This window comes from Heloderma suspectum, chromosome 2, assembly GCF_057233095.1.
Source record: "Heloderma suspectum isolate Gila_16-S chromosome 2, 16-S_ref, whole genome shotgun sequence".
Taxonomy (NCBI): Eukaryota; Metazoa; Chordata; class Lepidosauria; order Squamata; family Helodermatidae; genus Heloderma; species Heloderma suspectum.
The window spans coordinates 358,397,827-358,405,436 of NC_139459.1; the positions used below are offsets into that span (position 1 = coordinate 358,397,827).

The following is a 7,610-nucleotide window of genomic DNA, read 5'->3' on the forward strand; positions in this document are numbered from 1 at the left end:
TAACATGTTTTCCCCTGCTGTTTAGCCAAAACAGCTCCCAGAGTGGCTTATACAGAGCAGTAATAAGATAAGCAGTAATAATGCACGCACACACGCACACACCTGTCATCCAAAAGACATGACACACGAGGAAGAAAGGATGGGGAGGGAGGAGGAAAATAAATCAAGCTTGGGCACAGTTCTTAAACTGCAGTTCTTATCGCAATCAGCTGGGATGGAAAGAATTCAGGTAGCCTGATGGAATGCCTGCTCTTTGTTGAAAGGAGTGCCAAAGACAGCTGCTCTTATATAGACTCAGACTATCATTCTATCCACCTCAGTAATCCACTCTGATTCGCAGTGGCTCTCGAAAGTTTTGGGGCAGAAGTCTCTCCCAGTACTTGCTGCAACTGTATAATTCCAATAATTTAAAAGAATGAAAGCGCAATTGTTGTAACTAGGAGAAATGGGAGCTTTGCTGAACGGTAGTTCCTTCTGAATAAAAAATATATTAAGAACTGGCCCATGGAGATAGGGTTTGTAGGATTGATATGGGGAATACAGCATTATATGAAGTGCCATGTGAAATCAGTTTTGATTATACTTCCAGTTGATTGCAGAACAGCAGTTTGTCAGTAGCACAAAAGGGTGCTAATGTGGAAGGAACTGTAAATACGCAGAGATCTCTGGAAGGCGAATAAAGTTGTGAGAAACAGGGGGACTGGGAGTCAGCAGAACTGACACCTTTGTTCTTTGACCAGTTTGACAGGCAGCAATTCAATAGGTGCAGCTTTCCCCATTATGCTTTTCTGTGCCAGAGTTCATGCTACACCTCTGAGCATCTACCTCATATGCAGCTACTAAAGGTGCAGAGAGAAATGTGGCACTTCTAAACCTAGGGCTCCTAGCTTCTCTGGGGGAGAACGGGAGTCTAGTGAATTTCTCTCTCTCTCTCTCCTGACAGCTGACCTGTATCACATGAATATCCTTACATATGGAGGTTCTTGTTTCTTATTCCATGGTGCCTTTTGTGCAAGGAAGAAGATAATATCCAGAGCCTAAACTGCCAGGTGGTAGTAACCGGACCACACCTGTCATCTTCATACACAGAGCCAAATAAAACAAACTTCAAAAAGCAATTGTGTCTGTTAATTCTACCTCTTATACTAATGTGCGTGTCTGCACTAACAAAGCGTCCATCAGTTGGAAGGGCCAGCGTATGGTGCCCAGGCACACACTCTTGTCTTTCCTAGGGGAAGGCAGAGCAGAGCCCTTCCCATGCCAAGGAAGCTGGACTGACCCAGGAGAACAGTTGGTCTCCTTTCCCTCCCCTGCAGACCAGCACATGCTTTTGTAGCCATCTTTCCAGGGGGGTAACCAGGTTAGTTTGTTGCAGCAAACACAACGAATCATCTTGTGGCACCTTAAGGATGAACACATTTATTGTGGCATAAGCCCTTGTGGACACAGCCTATCTGAAGTGTCCATGAAAGCTTATGCCAGAAAAAGGGCGCAATCCTATGCATGTTTAGACAGAAAAAAGTCCTACAACCCCAGCGTTCCCCAGCCAGCCAGAAGACGCTTCATTCTTTTTGTGAAACAGACCAGCATTGCTACCCCTCTGGAAATTGTTACAATGGATGGCACCAGATTTAGCCATATGGAGCAGAAACCCATCAGTCTCACAAGGGAACTCACCCAGATACTTGCATCTGATGAAGCAGTCAGTGCCCACAAAAGCGTAGGACATAATAAATGAGTCTTTATGGTGCCACAAAACTCTCTGTCGTTTTTATCTGTTAATGGAGTGAGCCAGCTGTTAGATTCAATTTCTCTGAATTTTGCATTGCAGTGCTCCAATCAAAAAATGTGTATAAAAATGCATATATTGGGCAAAATAATTATAAAAATGCATTATTTTAGGAATTTTGCTTGCAAGAATGTGTATATTAAACAAAATGCATATCTTAGGAGAAATGTGCACAAAAATGCTTATGATTTTTCATGCAAACTTTAAACACCCCCCACCCCAGGTTCAAGATAAACCAAACTTAACACAGGAAGACATTCTTAAAGTCTGAGATGAACCAGATTTCAGACTGGAAAAATGTGAAACTGATTCATCCATCCCTAGTTCTGTTCTAGTGGTACACTGGGAAACTTAGAAAATTACAAGATGCAAAGACTTAATGCTTGCAAAAATAAATCACAGGCCCTATATGTTTTGCCAAGCCAGAAAAGCCTGGGATGAATAAGCCTGTTACTACTCAGGCTGCTATGGCTAAACTAGGGGAATGGACTCATAAAAATCACAGACTGCAAAGTCCACACAGATGGCGTGGAGTCAAGGCCAGGCTGGGGTTATGCGAAGTTTTCTGCAGAAATACGTATGTTTGAATTGGGATTTCTACAGACAATGGGAGGGGCAAAGGCTGGGTTAGAGTGAGGAAAACAGTCCAGGGAGAGTGCTGTGCCAACTGGGAGAATGCAGAAACACCTGCACACTGTCTTTTGATGGGTGGATCTAAACTTTCCATCTGGGAGCACCCTTTGAGAGAGCTGGTGTTCCCATGAGGATGCTGGCAGAGCCCAAGCTAGGAGTAAAGGCACTGATGGCAGGGGAGGAAATCAAGTATATTTTAAATTAAGACAACAGCCATTTATTACAGCCCAAAAGAGAGTGACATAAAGTTGAGAAGAAAGGGGATGAAAATAAACTGAGAGGAAAAGATTTCTACAATAGACTGAAGGAGAAAGCTGCATTGTCATACACAGTTTTGTGTTGTCCTTCATACAGTTAAGATAGATAACCATATAGAAACTTCACACGGGAGACTTGGGGCCAAAACAGACATCGCTTTAAATCCATATCTACCAGCTATGTCTTTTTTTCATTTAATTTTCTCTAGAGTAGGTGCAGGGTAGCCCAATCTGGATTGGGCCCATAGCAAAGGGGAAGGGTTAAAGATCCCCCCTAACCCCAACATTAGGGTCCTGATCCAGATTGGGGGCCCTGTGGCTCTCTAGAGTGCAAAATTTTAAAAGACATAGGAGAATGCTGGGAGTTGTAGGAGTTTTTTATGTCTAAACAGGCATAGGGTTGTTCTCTAAGTAAGGTCTGCTTTGGCCCTGAGAGTAAACGAAGGAGAGAAGGTTGTTTACATCCAGCAAACAGAACTATTCAAAAAAAGGTGGGAAAATGTCCAAGGAGAAGAATGGAGGAGGAAGAGGAGTATATTGTGGTTAGTGAATAGAAGTAAGAAACCAAAATGGAGAATTCCACATCTCGATCTTCCACACTCTGGTGAGATATATTTCATTTCTTTTTAAATTATAATGATTATTCCTAAATTTGCATCTATACATATTTGAGTATATGCAAATTTTATGCAAATTGATGCCCTTTGGGGGGGTGATTTTTAAAATTTCTCCTACATTTATATTCTGCCTTTTACAATTTCCACTTTGGGGGTGATTCATAAATGCCCATGCTATACACCAGGTAGCCATGCTCCGTGACATCCACACAGAGAGAACGGCGTTCCTAGATGTGTACACTTGTACAAAGCCCTTTCTCACCTTACATCAGACATGCATGCAAGAGGTGAGGGTGAGTTTTGAAAGCACATGGACATCGAAGGTGAGGCTGGTAGGCTCAGCCCCACTTTACCCTTCACACATTGAGTAAATTGGAGATGGGTCGGGAAGGACACGTCAGTATAGCTCTAATGGAAAGGTCACTGTCAGAATAAAAGAGTGTTAACTTGGCAGCAAAAGGCTAGGAGGGAAGGCTAGATGAAGCTCTTGAGGTAGGGAGTTCCAGAATCTAGGAATGGACCTCTCCTGCATCCCCACCAGTTGCACCTCTGTCACTATATATGGGTAGAGATGGTTTTTTAGTTAACGTGGGCCTAAATAGAGTGCAGGGCCAGTCCTACCATTAGGCAGAGTGAGGCAACTGCTTCAGGTGGCAGATGCTGGGGGGCAGTGGTGGCAGTCCCCAGGCCATTTCTCCTGAGCTCCCTGGCCATTCCCTCAGGACAGAGCTGTATGTGCAACATGGCCAGCCCTGCACACCCTAAACTAGTCTGCTGCCCTTGAGTGTGGTGGAGGGTTGCTAAACTGTTAGCAGTTGAAACTGTTGCCAGCATTGGAGTAATATTCAACTGCCAAGTTGGCTTCTGTTTGTAGAATGGAGGGGGGCATCTTGCCCTTTGCCTCTAACAGCAGAATATATTGGGCCATCCCCTAGTAGGGTGGCCATGTATCCTGCTTGACAGAGGGCTGTCCCCTCTTTGAAGAGCTGTCAGAGGACTAACCTCTATTTGAAGTCTTCCTCACTTTGAAGAACTTTCCAGTCCAAGTGTGGTTTAAAGGTGAAGAACCATACGAAAAGAGTGCAGGAGTCTTGAAGTTTCCTATTAACTGTTAGTACTTGGACAGCAGACTGAGCAGAAATACTGGTCACCTAGGGGGTGTCTCCATGAGTGATTTACTCTGAGCTGGCTACATTTTGAGGTTGTTAGGGATACATGACGTCGTGGCCATCCAACAGCCTCCCCGCAGCTTATCATGGAAAAACCAGATTTCCTGAGGCTGCTTGAAGTCCAGTTCTTTTCCTTAAGTCAGGTTCTCTGCAGTATAGTTGTTATGTGCCCCAACCCCTGCATTTACCTCGGGTATGCTAGCTCTGCCCAGGGGTGTGCCTTTCATCGTGGCCCTGATCAAGGGGTGTTTCCCATCTCTGTCTTTCCCCAGACATACGTTGTCTACTCAGAAGTAACTCCCATTGTGGTCAATGAGGTTTGTTCCCGAAATGCGCACTCCTGAAGTTACTGAGATCCCATGAATCGAAACAGCACATTTTAAAGCACTAATTCCCTACAGGCTGTAAAGCGCGATCTCAGTGTTGCTATTCTCCATTGTTTGGTTTATTATTGCCATTCGGAAGTAACTACTTCCAACTTCAGTCATCCAATCCTGTGCAGCATCAGGTTAGAAAGGGGGCTAGTTTCCTATCCCTTTGTTTCCCCTCCCTTTCTTTCCCAGCACAAACATGTGGGTGTCTACCAAGAAGTAACTCCCATTGTGGTCAATGAGGCTTGTTCCCAAAATGTGTACTCCCGAGGTTACTGAGATCCCATGAATTGAAATAACGCATTTAGGAGTCGTAGAGAGCAATCCTATGGCCGCTAGATAGCAGTTAGATGGCCATAGGATATCTGTTTTTTTGGGAACCAACCTTGAACCCCACACTCCAAGGTCGGTTCCTGGAGAACTGACCTCACCCCACTTCAGCCCCATGCTCTGTGCTCGCAAGAGGAGCATGGAGTGGCCAAAAAGGGGCGTTCTGGGGGGCGTTCCAGGGCAGGGAGGGGGGAAATGCCTATACGACACATCCAGTGTATTGTACAGCAGCCTCCTCCCCTGCTCTGCCCCCCCCCACGCATGGCTAGACAGCTGCAATTGGCTGTCTAGCTGAAAATGCAGGGCAGGAGGAGTATGGAGGGAACGATCCCCTCCGTGCTTCTCCTGCCCTGCATTGGATAGGCAGTCGCCTCCAAGTTCAGAGGCGGCCGCCTATCTGAATAGCGTTGCACCCTAAATGTCAAAGCTTCGATTGATTGCAGCACAGCAGGGAGAACACTGTTTTCCTATGTTGCTTTAAGGAAGTAAGGGAGTAAGTAATGTGCGGTGAGGGGTGGGGGGAGAGAAGGAGATTGTTCGCAGCTTCCAGGCAGAGAGAACACCGTGTTCCTTCCTGTAATGACTGCTACTTTAAGGGAGTAAGTAATGTTGGGGCAGGGCGGTGGGGGAGAGAAGGAGAGTGATTTTATTGAAGGAGAAAGTGGGGGAGAGCATGGATGGGGGGGAAACCTCTCTTATTGGTTGAGCAGCCCCTGCCAGTCAGATGACATTCACTCTAACACCCCCACCTCACCTGGAAGTATGTTCTGTGAAGCAACTTATACTGGTGCAGTACCCTCACTCGTAGAGCCCTGCACGGACCAAAGCCAGCTCCTTGAAAAATCTGGGTAAACCACCATTGGCTTCTCCTTCTGTTGTCATGGAGAACACCCCCGGTCACAGGCTTCCAACCTCGCCCCCCCCCTCCCCGGCCCATGGTGAAATGCACCGTATTTCTATTTAAATTGTAGTAATTAACGTCTAAATTTTCATCTACACCAATGAATTAGCACCTGCAAATTTTATGGAAATCCATATAGTCTTTGGCCCTCTTTTTTTGGTGATGTATAAGTGGTCACCCTAGGCCCAACGCCTTGAATTGTGCCCAGAAATGAACTGGAAGCCAGAGCAGATGTTGTAAAACAGGTAATACATACTCCCAAGAACAAGCCTGCATAGAGCTTTTCAAAGGAAGTATGTTTCTGATCCTCTTAGTTGTGGAGATTACAGGCAGGAGTTTCTGGAAAAGGGCCCAGGGTTTGGGTGGTTTCATACCGTAAATGACTGCTAAAAGCCTGCAGCCAAAGAACTGGCTGGTTAGTTCAAACTGATATGTGAAATTCAGCATACATGAAATACAACTCTTCTTGCCACCACCACCCCATCCAAAGTCCTTGGCCCTCATTGTCCCACTGAGATTGCCAGGACACAATGCTGCAGTGAACAGTAGAAGCCACAACTGGAAGAATTGCTTCAGGATCTAAATTCTACAAGTGGGAACAGCAACAAAATGTTGCAAGGTGGAGTGCTCCTGTTCATTGTGCCAGCCAGCCATCTGTACCTTCTTTCAAGATACTCCATTCCATTCTCCCTCCCATCCACAACTTATGAATTGTTTAAATAAGAGGAAATGCATCACCCAAAGAGACAACAAAAGAGGGCACCAGTTTGCATAACTTTTGCAAATGCTAATTTATATGCATAGATGCAAAATTGGAGATAATTATCACAATAATAACAAACTCATTCTCCAAGTGTGGATCTTTATGCAACCAAAATGGCACCATCTGTGCAGGGAAAGGGGGTATAAGCAAGCTTGGAGGAACCCCAAGATTCGCAAAACGGCAAAAAAAAAATCTCATGAGGAAAAACCCTGCGGGGGGGAGGGACCCCTTAAAACAGTCCAGTGGGATTGAGCACGCACATTAAGCCTGGAACACTGTGTGACTATTGCGGGGGGTAGGGAGATGACAAACTGGGTGGGAGTAGAATGGAATGGAGTACCCTGGATGAGGGCATGGCTGGCTGGCTGGAACCTTGAACAGGAAGACTGCATACCACAACGTTTTCATGCAAGTCCCACTTGTGCCTTTCAATTCCAGTTGCTGGAAAAACAACAGTGGGAGAGGGCTGTTGCCCTCATGGCCCGTTCATGGGCTTCCCAGGGACTTCTGTTTGGCCACTACTATGGGAAACAGGATGCTGAACCACATAGGCCTTTGGTCTGATCCAGCATGGTGCTTCTTTTGTTCTTAAGCCTGTTGTGCAGCTGTTAGAGGCACAGAGGTCCTGCCAGCAGGGACAGTAATGTGGCATCCTTGCAGAAACACCATTTGTGACACATCTACCCTACATCTGGGAGGTTTAATGATTACCGGAAGAGCAGAGGTCTGGGAGCCAGTTTACCTTGACTTCTTTGGCTAGCTGGTAAATTTCCCAGTTCC

At 45.7% G+C, this 7,610-nt stretch overlaps 1 protein-coding gene across 1 annotated transcript in view; it reads left to right on the forward strand.

The window, feature by feature from the left end:
• LOC146355565 (von Willebrand factor A domain-containing protein 7-like) overlaps window positions 1-1,953 on the forward strand; it is a 43,690-nt gene extending 41,737 nt beyond the window's left edge. The window contains exon 18 of the mRNA XM_084841002.1: window positions 944-1,953. The gene's annotated coding sequence lies outside the window, so the exon portion shown is untranslated. The remainder of the gene's footprint in view (window positions 1-943) is intronic.
• Window positions 1,954-7,610: the final 5,657 nt, after the last annotated feature.